The 15,502-nt window shown below is 43.1% G+C and overlaps 1 long non-coding RNA gene across 2 annotated transcripts; it reads left to right on the top strand.

The window, feature by feature from the left end:
• Nucleotides 1-738: 738 nt before the first annotated feature.
• Nucleotides 739-14,420, top strand: LOC125481826. Of its 2 annotated transcripts, none has more exons than XR_007261465.1 (3): nucleotides 739-811; nucleotides 3,035-3,136; nucleotides 14,350-14,420. It is a non-coding gene; the product is annotated as an uncharacterized LOC125481826 (long non-coding RNA). The 2 variants fall into 2 exon arrangements; XR_007261464.1 differs by having other exon boundaries at nucleotides 793-909.
• The last annotated feature ends 1,082 nt before the right edge of the window (nucleotides 14,421-15,502 follow it).

The following is a 15,502-nucleotide window of genomic DNA, read 5'->3' as shown; positions in this document are numbered from 1 at the left end:
TTCCTGCTCCTATGATGCTGCTTGGCCTGCTGTGTTCATCCAGCTCTACTCTTTGATTCTGTCAAGTCTTGTTGAAATGCACGGCCATGGCCATTTTGTGATGTACTGTCTACCGACAGACAAACACCAAAAAAATGGGACACCTGAGCCACCTCAGGAGATGCTGAACACCGGTGTGACCACGAGGGTGCAAACCAATATCTTACAAATCTGGAGGCAAAAACAGAGCCAAACTCTGCCATTTAAAATCCGCCCGCTCACCTCAAACCATTAGCGAAACAAAAGATCCAGCAACCGGAAAAACAATCCAAGTTTGCGCTCAATCTTCGGCCCGTCCCCGACCGCCTCCAAAGTTCCCGGCCTGATCTTGCACCCGGTAGTGACAGGCCCCGCCCCATCGTCAGACCCCGCCCTTTGTCAGACCACGCCCCACCGTCAGACCCCGCCCCACCGTCGGGCCCCACCCAATTATCGGACTCCGCCCCGTCTCCAGACTCCGCCTCATCGCCGTGCCCCGCCCCATCACCAAATCCCGCCCTATCCTCAGGTTCCGCCTATTCTGGGGCCCCGCCCCGCCTCCAGGCCCCGCCCATTCACCGCTGCCGCTGTGCTCCGGCGTTTCGCGCCTTTCTCGTTGGCCACCTAAGCGCTGGGCGAAGGACCTCAGCGGGCTCGGCCGGCTTGATTGGCCGCTTTGAATCCAAATGGCGGCGCGGATTGGCTGCAGGTTTGAATCAGGGCGGGGGCGGTTGGAGGGGGCAGAGCGAGCGAGCGGCGTTCAAACTGCGGCGGGAGCGGGCACGGGAAACGGGTATTGTTGCTCTCTCTCTGTCAGCCCCGCGCTGCTCGGCCTACTACAGCAACCCCTTCATCGCCGCCGCACAGCTTGCGAGTTGGCCCCGGCGGCAGGTGGGACCAGGAATAAAAACCGTCTCCCGGGCGGATGGGAGATATCCCCTGCCATCACCCGGGACGAGGGGTACGGCGCGGGTGTCGGGGGTGGCGAGCCTCAGGCCCGGGCTGAGTCTGGGCCTCCTGGACGTGCCCGAGGTGGTAGTGGTTGTAAGGGTGGTAGTCAGACTAACTTCTGGAGGCTACACGTGAACCTCTTTTTTTAACTTCACGGTTCTAGCACCTGCTGTAATTGTTAGTGTCGATGTTTATTTCTGTTTTTGTAAGAGTTGACCAATCTCCTTTAGGTCAGAGGAGGCTGAGGGGATTAGATTACAGAGAATAGCGAGCTCATTAACCGGGGACAAAATTTGAAATAATTGGTTTAGAGGTGAAGTAAGTAACTTTTCGCATCCAAAGGGGTCGTGAGCAATATTAAGCTAATACCTGAATGAATTGTGTCTTTAAAATACTTGTGTATTTGAGGTGCTTTTAACTACAGAATTATAGACCAAGAATTGGAAAAATCGTCGCCATTCCAGTACTGAAGAAGGGTCCTATCACATTTGAAGTATTTATTTCTCCACAGATACTGCCAGATCCACTGAATCTCACCAGCACTTTGGTTTTATTTAACATTCTCTATGTTCACAGTACTTTACTTTTGATAGTTAAAAATGGGACTAGGCTTGAGGACTCATAGCTATCAAAGACATAGTCATTGAGATGTACAGCATGATCTTTATTCTTTATACATTCGTGGGATGAGGGTGTTGCTGGCTAGGCAGCATTTATTGCCCATCCCTAATTGCCCAGAGGGCAGTTCAGAGTCAAGCATATTGCTGTGGGTCTAGAGTCACATGTAGGCCAGACCAGGTAAGGAAGGTAGTTTCTTTCCCTAAAGGGCATTAGTGAACCAGATGGGTATTTCCTGACAATTGGCAATGGATTCATGGTTGTCATTGGATTCTTAATTCCAGATATTTTATTGAATTCAAATTCCCCCATCTGCTGTGGTGGGCTTCTGGTCCCCAGAATGTTGTGTGGTCTCTGGATTAACAATCCAGCAATAATACCACTACGCCATCGCCTTTCCCCTTGGGTCCAACTCGTCCATGCCGAATAGTTATCCTAAACTAATCTAGTCCCATTTGCCAGCAATTGGCCTATATGCCTCTAAACCTTTCCTATTCATATACCCATCCGAAAGCCTTTTAAATGTTGTAATTTTTACAAGCTTCCACTTCCTCTGGCAGCTCATTCCATACATACTGCACGAAAAAGTTGTCTGTTGGGTCCCTTTTAAATCTTTCCTCTCTCACCTTAAACATAATTGACTAAATTGTTTCTTCCATGCTGTAAAAGCGTATGAAAGCAAGGGAATTATGGTGAACCTTTGTAAAGCTGATTTGACTTCAACAAATACTTTCCATACTGTATCACATGAACCTAAATTGAATGGATAGGGTGAAACTGTTCCTGATGTTGGAAGAATCACTGATTTAAGGGGATTTGTAAAGGAAGCAACAGTGACATGAAGCGCAAGTGGTTAGCATCTGGAATGTGGTGCCTGAGAATGTGATGAAGGCAGTCTCAGTTATAGCTTTTGGAAGAGACTTTATTTTTTTCTGAAGAGAAATTGTGAAAAGTGGCCTGGTGAGACTAGCTCTTTTGGGCAACTGCCATGAACATACTGCATGACTATCTATTTCCACCCACCCTGTGTTAACACTATTCTGAAGTTACCTGTTTCTTTCCATGAATGTATTGGCCAGAAGCGCTGTTGGACCGTGGGTCTGGAAAATCTGGTTATTTCATGCTGCAGGTAGTTGCCTCATGACCTCCTCTGGAAAGTGTGTGTTTTAGTGTGGGCTTTGGCATGTTTTAGCTATGATGTCCGATCATGCTCATTGGCCAGTACCATAGTGGTTCAACTGTGAAGAATATTAATTATTCCTCTAACTTGATTGGATGCTTTGGAGTCTCCAAGACTGTCAATCTGGAGAAATTCTGATTTATCTTTTTCCTGTCTATATGCTGCATTGCTGACATTAGGTCACAGTTTTACTGCTTGTAATTTTCTTCATCTAAGCCAAGGTACAGAAGAAATTTGTAACACTCGGGCTTATCTGAATTTCAACAGACCACCTGTCAATTACATTCTTGGAAGCTACAAGGATCAACATCCTCTGTATCCAAGTTATTCCTGGAAGATTTAACCTGGGTCTTTGGCCTGTTAATACAGGTAAGTTTTCTGATATTTTAAATTTTAACCTCTTGATCCTTTGTAAGTTCTTCACCTGTTGTTTAACACTAAACTTTCCAAGTTTTCTTCAAAATTCATAAGCAACTATCACAATGACAATGAGGTAGAGCATTCTTGGGGGAACCAGAATGCATAACAAAACTTACATCCAAGTCAAACATGATATCTTTCTTTTTTCCCCTCTGTTTGTCACAATTGTCACCAGATTGTTGCACTGTTCAATTTATATTTCGATAATAATTTGTCAGAAGAGCTACAGGCAGATTCAAGGATAACTGACCAAGGGCATTAAAGCCAATTGTTTGTATCCAGCCAAAGGAAGGGAGAAGACGTTAAGAATGAACCTCAATGATTCCTTGACATACTGCAAAAACTGATTCCCTTTACCGAAGGGAGTAAATTGGACAGTGTAATCAAAGATGGTGCAGTTTGGCTACATAGACACTGACTGACTATGGTTCAAGCAATAAATGCCAAATGCTCTCCATGTGAGAGTTACTTGGCAGGTCAGACTGCATCTTTAAGAGAATGAATATGAGATATGAATAGAGGTAACAGAATCATCAGCTCCCACAGGAAAGTAAACAGGAGGAAACAGATCTAAAATTGTTGAATCCTGAGGGCAGAGCTGTCAGCATCATTGTTCCCTCTGTGGCACACTGGTTCACCGTATGTGGAATTTTTTAAAGGGAAGGGAAGGAAAATTTGTTTCGTCATAGCATTATGCTGGGTGAAGTGGGAAAAGGTGAAGGATGATCTGAGTGCAGTAAAAGGTACGAAGTCTGGGTGGGGTAAGAGTACGCATAAGTGTAGACTGATGTTAGGAATTCTTGGTTAAGAAACCAAGACCTCTTGGTTCAATAACAGCTTGTCTTTTTGCAGTATCTCTGTAATAAAACGCATAAAGTGCTTCCTCGGTATAATAGAATACGTAAGGAGATGACGAACAGCTTATTCAAGGATGCTGGTTTTAAGCAGCCTCTTAAAGGAAGAAAGGGGCATAGAGGTTTCAGCAGGAAATTCTGGCATTAAGTGCAGGCAGCAGAAGGCATGGCTGCTTTTAAATCTTATTTGTTATAGCACAGGACGAGGCACCCAGTTGGTCCATCTTGTTGGCACTGGCGCTTGAACAGTTTACTCAGTTCTGTGCTCCTGACTTCTTGCAGGAAAGGAACAATCGAATTCCCCTTTTCATGTTTTGATTGAAGCTACCTCCACCACACTGTGCATTCAGACCACAAAGATTTTTCTTTGTTTTTTGCTTCTTTTGCCATTACTTTAAATCTGTGCCCTCATGTTCTCAATCCGTTCATGAGTGGGGAAGTTTCTGCTTATCTAATCTCTTCCATGATTTTGAGTACCCTAGAGTCCTAGAAATGTTATAGCATGGGAAAGTGGCCCTTTGGTTTATTGTGTCCACACTGCTCATCTTGCATCTATCTTTAACTCCCTTTTCCAGCATTTGGCCAGCATTTAGACATTCATCTAAATACTTCCATGTTGTGATGGTTCCTGTGTCTCCCAGTCTTTTAAGCGCTGAGTTCCAGATACCTACCACTCTGAAAAATGTTTCCTTCTAGTTACTCTCAACCTCCTGCCCTTGCCTTGCTTTTAGAGTCAGTGTAATACAACATGGAAACAGGCCCTTCGGCCCACTCAGCTAGTTCCAATTGTCTGCTTTTGGTCCATATCCCTCTAAACCCTTCCCATCCGTATACCTATCCAAATGTTTTTTAAATGTTGCTATTGTACCTGCCTCAAACACTTTCTCTGGCAGCCCATTCCATATACACATCACTCTCTGTGTGAAGAAGTTGCCCGTCCGGTCCTTCTTAAATCTTTCCCCTCTCGCCTTAAACCTATGCCCTCTAGTTTTCAATTCCCCATCACTGGGAAAAAGACGATATGCATTCATCTAATCTATGCCCCTCATGATTTTATGCACCTCAATTAGGTCACCCCGATTCTCTTTTGTCCCCTGTTCATTTGCCATTCGACTAAGGGGAAAAGTATCTTTCTATCTATTCTATTTTTGTCCTTATAATTCTGTATATCTGAATCAAGTTTCCCAATCAGCCTTGTTTGCTCTAATGAAAACAATTCCGACCTAGGTACTCTTTCTTCATAGTTGAATCACTCCAGCCCAGGCAACATGTTGGTGGATCTTCTATTCATTCTCTCTAGTGCAATCCTGTTGTGTAGTGAACAGAATTGCAACAGTGCTCCATCTGTGGTCCAACCAACATGTTGTATGCCTCAATCATAACCTTCTTGCCGTATTCCATGTCTTGACTAATAAAAGCAAATATCCCAAATGCTGCTTTAACCACCTTTATCGACCTGTCTTATTGCTTTCAAGGATCTATTGACATGCATATTAATGTCCCTCTGATCCTCTGCACTTGTGCGTTACCATTCAATGTGTCCTCCCTTGCTTTGTTAGACCTCCCAAAATGTCGTCATGTCAAACTTTTCAGGATTAAATTCCACTTACCACTGTTCTGCTTGCCTCACCACCCCATCTGTATCATTCCAGTTGAAAGCTTTTCTCCGTGCTATTTACTGCACTACTAATTTCTATCATCTGTGAACTTGGTGAACACGTTTTCTATGTTCATGAGCCCAGATTATGTCTAGACCAGCACCAAACTCTGTGATATGCCACTGGGCATAAACTTTCAGTTATGTAAATAATCTTGGCCACCACCTCCTTGCTGCCACACTACCAGTTTTGGGTTCAATTTGTCAAATTGCCCTGGCTCTTGCTGCCTTGACCAGTCTGCCAAGTGACACCTTGTCAAACATCTTACTGAAGTCAATGTAGGCTATATCAACTTACTACTGTCCTCTGCACATCTCAAAAAGTTCAATCAAACTTATCAGATGTGATTTCTCCCTGACAATGCCATGCTGGTTATCCTTGATGAATCCTTGTCTCTTCAGGCAGAAATTAATTTTGTTGCTCAGAATTTTTCAAAAAGTATCCCTTCTGCTGAGTGTCTGGTTGATAATTCTATGGTTTATCCCTACCTATCTTCTTGAATAATAGTACCACACAAGCTTCAACTCTTCTGGCATCTCTCCTGTGATGAGAGGATTTGAAAGTTAATGTCAGGGCCCCTGCAATCTCCTCCCTTGCCTCCCCCAACAGCCTGGGATACATCTCATCTGAGCCTGGGAATTGATCCAATTTTAAGCCTGCTAAAACTGCTAATATCACCTCCCTCTTGATCCTATTTTGTTCACGTAAATCACAGTTCCCCCTACGTAACTTCTATACCTACCTCATCCTTCTCCATAGTGAACACAAATATAATTTACTCAAAGTATTTAAATCTTGCCTTACATACTTCAACTCCAGTCGCAGATGGCCACTTGGTCCTCAATGAGTCCCATTTGTTTGTTGACCAAATCTATCTCTATCAAATAATCTCTTGGGCTTCTTGTCTCCGAGGAAAACTGTCCTAATTTGGTCAATCTGTCCACATAACTGAAGTCCCTCACCCTTGGAATCATTCCTGCAAATCTTTCCTAAACTACGATCCCTGAAACTGGATACAGTTGCCAACTGAGTGTGAACTAGTGTTCATATACAAGTACTCCATAGTCATTCTAGTGAATTCTCTCCAATTTGTTCATACCCTTCCTATAATGTAGAGCCTAGAACTGTACACCATATTCTAGCTGAGGTCTAATAAGTGTCTTACACAAGTTCAACATCACCTCCTCATTCTGTACACTGTACTTTTTAATAAAGACCAGAATACTGTACATATTAACTGCTCCCCCAATCTGTCCTACCACCAAAAATGACTTAAGCACATACATGTTCCAGCCCCTCTTCTCCTGTACCCTGTTTTAGAATTATTCTTTTAATTTTGTCTGAGCTTGTTCTTCCTAACAAAATGTATCACCTCATGTTTTTCCTCATTGAACTTTGGCTGCTGCTTGTCTGTCCATTCCACCAGCCTGTCCACTTTCTTTGAAGTTCTACACTTTTCTCCTTGTGCTCCCAGTTTTGTCTCATCTACCAACTTTGAATTGTGCCTCTAGGGTCAATGGGAACCGTCTTCCTTCAGCCCCAAAACATTTATTAAATCAATAGTATTTGCTATTATTGGCCAGTTCTGTATCCAAGTTGCTCCCAGCACCCTATTCCTTGTATTCCACAAGCTCTCACCTTGTTTGGAAGTCTGGGCAGCACTGTATTAATGCCTTTTCAGAGTCCATGTACAGTATATCAACTGTACTGTCCTCAGCAACTCCACTAACTACTGGAAAACTTCTAGCAAGTTTTCAGCAACCTGACTTTCCTTTGAAATCCACGCTAGCTTCTTTAAGTCACATTTGTCTATGCGATTTACTAATTTTGTTCTGAATTATTGTTTCTAGAAGTTTCCCCACTACCAAATTTAAACTAACCAGCTAGTAGTTGCAGTAAATCACATGCTGAAGAGGTTGCTGCGTGAATGTGGTCATCAGAGGGTTGTGGAGCTGAATGAACAGCAATAAGGAATTGTGGAGGTCGTTGCCAGATTTAAAAATAATTATGAAAACTTTAGTCAAGCCATCGTTTAATTGGTGCAAACGCAGTCAGAGAAGACACAGATGCAAGCCTTTTGATCCATCATGTTGATACTGCTGAAAGATCTATTCCATCTAATCCCACTTTCCTGCTCTTGGTCCATAGTCCTTTAGCATAGGGCACCTCAAGTGCATATCCAAGTGTTTTTATTTAAATGCAATGAAGGTTTCTGCCTTTTCACTTTCAGTGGGCGAACTTCAGAGACCCCTTCCCACCTCTCTGAATTTTCTTTTAGATTTTAATCAATTAGATTGGATTTATGTCCACAAGTTGTCCTCTGTTCAAGTGAAATTGGCATTTCCTACCTATACACTCTTGACTGTTCACAATCTTATACATCCCAATTAAATCACTTTCTTCAGCCTTCTCTGTTCCAAAGCGGGGATGACAAACAGCCTATCCAATCTTTTGACATTGTTAAAATTGTCCACTCTGGGGAACAGCCTTGTAAACCTTCCCTCCCCCCTCGATTACATTCTTCCTGTGATGTTGTGACCAAAACAGTAAGCAGTATTGTAGCTGCAGTCTACATCGTGTTGTTTTTTCAAACAGTTCTAGCATGAGCTTTCTGCACATAGATAATAGCCTTCAGCCAGTGAAGAAAAGTATTCTCGACCAGCTTACCTACTTTGTGGGTCCATTGATACTTCAAGATTCCTCAGTTCTTTTACAATTCTGAGTCCTCCTGTTATTGCATATTCCTGTATTGTTTGTCCTCCCTAAATGCATTACTTCACACTTCTCTGGGTTAGGACCAGAAGCTGTAGGAGTATGACAAGGTTATTTGGCCCATTGAGTTTGTTCCCCCATTTGATCGTGGCTGATATGTTTCTCAACCCCATTCTTCTGCCTTCCATCCGTAACCCTTGGTCCCCTTACTCATCAAGAACCTATCTGTCTGTCTTGAAGACATGCAGTGACTTGGCCTCCACAGTCTTTTGTGGCAATGAGTTCCACGGAGTCTTCACCCTCTGGCTGAAGAAATTCTCCTCCTCTCAGTTCTAAAGTGTCGTACCTTCACTCTGAGGCTATTCCCTCAGGTCCTAGTGGAAACATCTTCTCCGTGACCACGCTATCTAGACCACTCGGCACTCTTCAGTTTCAATCAGATCTCCCCTCAAACTTCCATCAAGTATAGACCCAAAGTCCTCAAATGACAAACCCTTCGTCCCCAGGATCATTCTTGTAAACTTCCTCTGGACCCCCTCCAATGCTAGTGTGTCCTTCCTGAGATACAGGGCCCAAAACTGTTTTCTATATTCCAAATGTGGTCAGACCAGAGCCTGGTACGGCCTCAACGGTTGCATTTCTGCTCTGTATTCTAGTCCACTTGAAATGAATGCTGATATTGCATTCGCCTCCCTAATTGCCAGCTGAACCTACATGTTAAGCTTGAGAATCCTGAACAAGGACCTCAATCCCTTTATTTCAGATTTCCCCCATTTAGGAAATAGTATATGCCTCTATGCTTCCTAGCAAAGTGTGTAACCTCACTCTTTCCCACATTGTGTTCTACGTGCCACTTCTTTGCCCACTCTCCTAGCTTAAGTCCTTCTGCAGCCTCCCCACTTCCTCAACATTACCTGGCCCTCCACATACTTTTGAGTCATCTGCAAATTTAGCAACAATGTCTTCAGTTCCTTCATTTATCTATGATGGAAATAGCTGTGATCCCAATACTGCCCCATGTGAACTGCAATAGTCACCGGCTGCCAACCTGAAAAAGACCCCTTTATCCTTGCTGTCTGCCTTCTGCCAGTCAGCCAATCCTCTGTGTCAGTACCTTGCCTCTGACACCTTGGGCTCTTATTGTATTTATTGGCCTCCTGTGCTTACCTTGTCAAAGGCCATGTGAAAATCCAAATACCTGTGGATCATATCCACTGGCTCTGTTTTGTTTAACTTCTTTGTTACCTCCTCAAAGAACTCTAACATTTGTTAGGCATGACCTCCCCTTGACACAGCCGTGCTGACTTGGTACTACTTTACCATGCACTTCCAAGTACTCCTCCATCCTACTCTTAAAATCTTACCAATGATTCGGGTCAGGCTAACTGGCCTATGGTATCCTGTCTACTGCCTCCCACCCTTCTTGAACAGGAGCTTTGCGTTAGCTATTTTCTAGTTCTCTGGGGTGATTCCTGAAAGATCAACAACATGGCTTTGCAATCTCTTTCAGAACTCTGGAGTGTAATCCATCTGGTCTGCGTGATTTATCCACCTTCAGACCTATCAGCTTCCCCAGCATCTTCCCAGTGATGGCACTCAACCTCTGCCCCTGACTCTTGCAGTTTTGGTATGCCGCTGGTGTCTTCCACTGTGAAGACTGATGCAAAGTATCTATTCAGTTCCTCTGCCATTTCGTTCTTACCCATTACTTCTCCAGGCTCATTTTCCAAAGGTCCAATGGCCATTCCTATTTCTCTCTCTATATTTCTTATTAAAATAGAAAATGATTGCAGTTTTCTTTTAACTAGATTGCCCTTATAAGTCATTGCCTCATCCTTGTCCTCATCCTCCCCCACCCCTAATGTTTTTTAAAGTTGTCCTCTGCTGGTATTTAAAGGCTTCCTAATCCCTTGGTTTCCCACTGATGTTGATCATGTATAAATGCTGTTTCTTTTGCTTTATTGCTGTCCCTGATTTCCCTTGTCAGCCTTGGTTGTCTTGTCCTGGGCATAATTCCCATCAGTGTCTTTTTTTCCTTTGTGGTTCTTCAACTGTACCCACGTTGATTATACACTTTTCAACTCTATAACACTTGCTATCGATTTTAATTTCATTTCATAATAACGAGGCAACTCTGTCTGCCCTTTTTAATAGGGCGTGTAACATTGGATATTTAGTTCCCAGCCCTGATCCTCTTGCAGTCACATCTCTATCCAAAACATTGTACCTGCCAAGTTCAATCTGCGCTACCAGCTAGCTAACTTCATTTTGTCTACTGTGCATTTAAGTACAGCACCCTCAGTCCTGTGTTGACTGCCCCACTTCTTGTAGTAGTCCCCTTATCTCCTGTGCCTGAAGTTAGATCCCTAAGCCGCCCTCCCCTCCAAATTGTGCCATGCAACTGGACCACCCCTCCAAAATATTGTTGAAATCCTACTATAGCCCTCGATATGAGAGTCTCCAGGGCTCTGATTCGGGTAGAGCCCGTCCTATTGGAACAACTTTCCCAGTACCGGTGCCAGTGTTCTGTAAATTTGAACCAGTTTCTCCCACACCAATATTTGAGCTACCCATTTACCTCATTATTCGTGTTGACACTGTGCTAATTATCTCTTGGCTTAGGTAGTAATGTGGATATTATTGCCTTTGTGATAGTGCTTTATAATTTAGCCCTGAGCTGCTCATACTCCCTCAGTAGATTTCTTTGCTGTTTCTATCTATGTGAGCTATGTACAACTGGATCTTCTCTTCCCACTTCAAGTTCCTCTGCTAGTCAGATGAGAGAACCTGAGCCCGAGGTAGCAGGCAGCCAACAAACCCTTTGGGACTCTCGATCCTGGGCACAGAACAGTGTGTTCCCGTGATTATACTGTTTCGGATAGCAACTACATTTCTTATTTCTTCCTCTTAAATAGCTCCTTGTATTATGGTGATGTGGTCGGTTTGCCCGTTCCCTGTACAGCCCCTACACTTTTGCACACAGGGAGCAAAAATCTCAAATTTGTTAGACAAGCTCAAAGGCTGATGTTCTTTCAGCACTATCTCCTGGAACTGTCTACCTGCTTTGCTTGAAATCACACCTTCCTGTCCCTGTCACTGACCACTGACCCAATTCAAGGTCGTTATCTATGGGGTATGACTTCTTCATGAAAGAGCATCCAGGTAACCCTTTACCACTGCGTCACAGTATTTGAAACTCAGGTTGTGATTTGCCACTTTTCTACTCACCGGACCAGTCCACTGGTATCTTTGCTGCAATCTCACTGTCGGTCAACTTTTGTATAATCTGCAAACTTCTTCATCTTAGATTCTAGTCTAAATCATTAATTTATATACTCCAAACAACAGTGGACTCGTTACTGATCCCTGTGCAGCTCTGTTACAAACACCCTCCACTTAGAAAAACCTCCGTTGGCAATATAAAAACAAAACCCTTAGCTGCCTGCTGCTGACTCAACTTTGGATTTGTCTTGCCCTCTGTTGACTTCTGCTTTACCTTTGTGACCAGCCTGCTCTTGCATCCTTGTCAAACCTTGCTAAGATCTACGTAGACCCCACATTAGGTGTATTGCCTTCATTGAACTCTCCTTGTTACTTCCAAAAAATGCAATCAACTTGATCAGATGTGACCTCCCCATAGGCTAAGGAGGGGGAGTTTGTAGCAAGGATCAAAGCAATGACTTTGTACTTCCCTGTGAGCAGAAGGAGATTTCTGCTAGTCCATTACTGGCTTTTGAATCATGGGTCTGGCAATTTTGGAGACAAGTGGAGGGTTATTTATTCATTTGAGGGACGTGGGCGTTACTGGATTGCCAGCATTTATTGCTTCACCCAGGTGCCCTTGAAGGTGGTGGTGAGCTACCTTCTTGAACCACTGCAATCCATGTGTTGTAGGTGAACCGACAATGCTGTTAAGGAGGGAATTCCAGGAATTTGACCCAGTAACACTGAAGGAACAGCTATATCCGAGCTAGGGTAGTGAATATCATGGAGGGGAACTTGACTTGAGAGGTGGTTATGAGGTACAGTTGGGCGCAATTAGCATACAATGATGCTTTGTTTCCTGGTGGCACAGGCAGCAGTTCACAGATGAGAAATACAGGTAGTTTTCCTATAATGCGATAGTTGCGTTCTTGTGTGATCTCGTACTAGAGAAAATTGTGCCGTAGAAAATTGAAATAGCAATTTCCTTAGAATGCGATTTTCTATGGAAAATTGCTATACCTGTACAGCAGAAAGGTCGTGTTATCCAAACACGCATCAATTGCGTTAACGAAACACACGTCATAGCAGAACTACCTGTAGGGGGTGGTGGATGGATCCTTGAGAGGACACGAGTAATGACGGGGGGTGCATGAATAAAATCTTACTGTCATAAAGGTTTAACGACAGAAAGTAGTCCTTTGGCCAACATGTCTGAGCTGGTCATCGAACAGCCGTCTATGCTAATAGTATTTTCCAACACTTGGCCCATAGCATTGTAAGCTGTGATATTTCAAATGTTCATTTAATTTGTTCTTAGTTCTCTTGTGGGTCCATGCCTCTACCGCACTTCTCAGGCAGTGAGTTCCAGATACCCATAATTTTCTGGGTGGTTTTTCTTTTCCTCTGATACCCTCTAAACATTATGACTGTGTCCCCTGATTACTGACCCCTTCAACTGAAGAGGAAAGCTTCTCCCTATCTACTTTATCTATGCCCATTAGAATCTTGTAGAACTCAATTAGTTCTCTTGCTTACTCCCACCTCAGCCTTCTCTATTCTCAGGAAAACAAAACCAGTCTCTCCAGTCTCTCTCCATAGCTGAATCGTTCCTGCTCAGGCAATATTCTCTTCTGCACCCTCTCTGGTATAGTGTGGTGATTAGAACACGGACACAGTACTCCGGTTGTGGCCTGACTGGTTACATGCAGCTCCATTAGAACCTCTTTGCTCTTGTATTCAATGTTTTGATTAATAAAAACAGTTGTCCCTTATGCCGTCATGGCCACCTTTATCTTCGCTGTCCTGCTGTCTTCAAGGATCTTTAGACATACTTACCATGCCCCTCAGTTGATCAGTATTTCCTAACATCCTATCATTCCACTTCTACTCCCTTGCCTGTTATCCCTCACAAAATGCAACACCTCACATTTTTTTTGGATTAATTGTCATTTGCCTCTTCATTCTGTCTAAACAGTCTGACTATCATGTACTGCTGTAGTCCTCATGTCGAAACTCCCACTGCCTTTGTCTAGATTGGGTTTGGGGTCACGTAGACCAAGTAAGAATGCCAGATTTCCTATGTAAAGGGCGTTAGTTGATCACTGGATCTTATAATTTTCTGTTTGCTGTGGTGCAATTTGAATTCAGATCCGTGAATTGCTGTTTCAGAATTCTTATACCATAGCCACTGTCCTACTGTTTTGTCCTCATATTTATGGTCAGCTTTCTTTGTGTGAGAGAGGTGTCAAAATGCTGATTCATTTTGATCCAAAAACAAACCATTTCAGTGCCAGAAGTAGATTCCCAGAAGAATTACACTAATGACTGTAGAAATTATCAGTACCAGTTCTGTTTTCCTGCAACAGCATTAACTAGACTGTCAAGATCTAGTTTTCCATCAAGCCCCTTTCTCCAGACTTTCACCCCATTTGACGTATTCTGACAGGATCCCAAACTGCATGTAGTCCGTTTCCTACCGTCTGAGTGATGAACTAACTGTTGCCAAACTTCTCCCTCTCCATTTCTTCACAACACTGGGAATTTTATCATGTGTTATGTTCCAAATTATTGTTGTTCTGAAATGAAATCTTTTACAATATGCAGTTGTAACGTGAGTATTTGGTGGTTTTGAAGATTGTTCACATTCGAAGTTTAAATATTTGCAATATTTGAAAAATCATCTGTTTTTATTCTGTGCACCATGGAAATCTGACTTTCTTGTGTCTGTTCACAGGCTGAATTGTGAACAGCAGCATGGAGGATTATGTAAAGATTGAGAAAATTGGTGAAGGTGAGCAATTTAAGTTGGATCTCTAAGCTGACTTGCAGAGTATGCAACAGAATGATACTTTGGCTAAAGTTGAAATGCCAACTGCTTATGGTATAACTTTGTTCCCTTTGTACACCAAATGCTTTAATATCATTCTGTTCTGACCCTTTGTCTGCCACTTCAAATCCTAGGGGGAAAACATACAAATCGTGTAGGCCAATAATGTCACATCAATTGATGTAAGACTTTGAATTCACTTGACACATAGTGAAATATCTTGCACTCCCATTTAACCTTCAAGCTTAGCTTAATTGTGAGGGAGACCAAGTATTCGGGTTTTTTTGAGGGTGGTGTTTTATAAATGGGACATTTAATGGAAAGAATGTGAAGCTTGGGATAGCCTTGGGCCTCATGGATAGAGGGAGGTTGTAGCAGTAGCTATTGGTTTTCATGGTAAACTTGTATAAAAACTGAACAGCACATCAATTAGTGCAATAAATAGGCAAATGTTTCTGCAACGTTTTCTGAATTCACCAATGAAGTTATTTGGAGTTTTTACAGTTTAGTTAACACGGTTCTTTTTGGTCAAGGGCAATCTACAAAAGTCATGAATTTAGTAAGAACTTCTAGGCCTGGGCAAGTCATGGCAATTTCCAAAAATGTCCAAAGTCAGTGGGAAATCAGGCAATTTTATTAAAACAGGTGAGACTTCCCCGAGTGGAATTCTAACCTTTTCCGATATTTCTCAGTGTCTGCTTATCCACACCATTGTTCGTTTTGCTTCACATGTCCAGAATCCAGAGCCAGTTTTGCCCACTTGTCCAATCTCATCCCTACCACCACTAAATGACTGTTTTGGAAACTGTCAGAGCAACCGCAGTCATTGGGTGACGAGCCTGTCAAATGGGGATGATGTACATTCCCAATTCCAGCTTTCTTAGCTGCATTGTGTGAAGAGAATTTTTTGATGGTGTCTGTTGCAGATGCTTCTTGTTGTGGAGGCAGGGACTTGGTAGATACTTTTTTCAGAGCATGGTAAACAAGGTAAGGAACAACAGGAACAAATACCTGAGACAACAAGGTGCAGGGCTGGATGAACACAGCAGGCCAAGCAGCA

Source organism: Rhincodon typus, unplaced genomic scaffold (assembly GCF_021869965.1).
Source record: "Rhincodon typus isolate 14 unplaced genomic scaffold, sRhiTyp1.1 hic_rhity00003730, whole genome shotgun sequence".
Classification (NCBI taxonomy): Eukaryota; Metazoa; Chordata; class Chondrichthyes; order Orectolobiformes; family Rhincodontidae; genus Rhincodon; species Rhincodon typus.
Note: the sequence above shows the minus strand (reverse complement) of the source record. Positions and strands in the feature narration are given on the sequence as shown.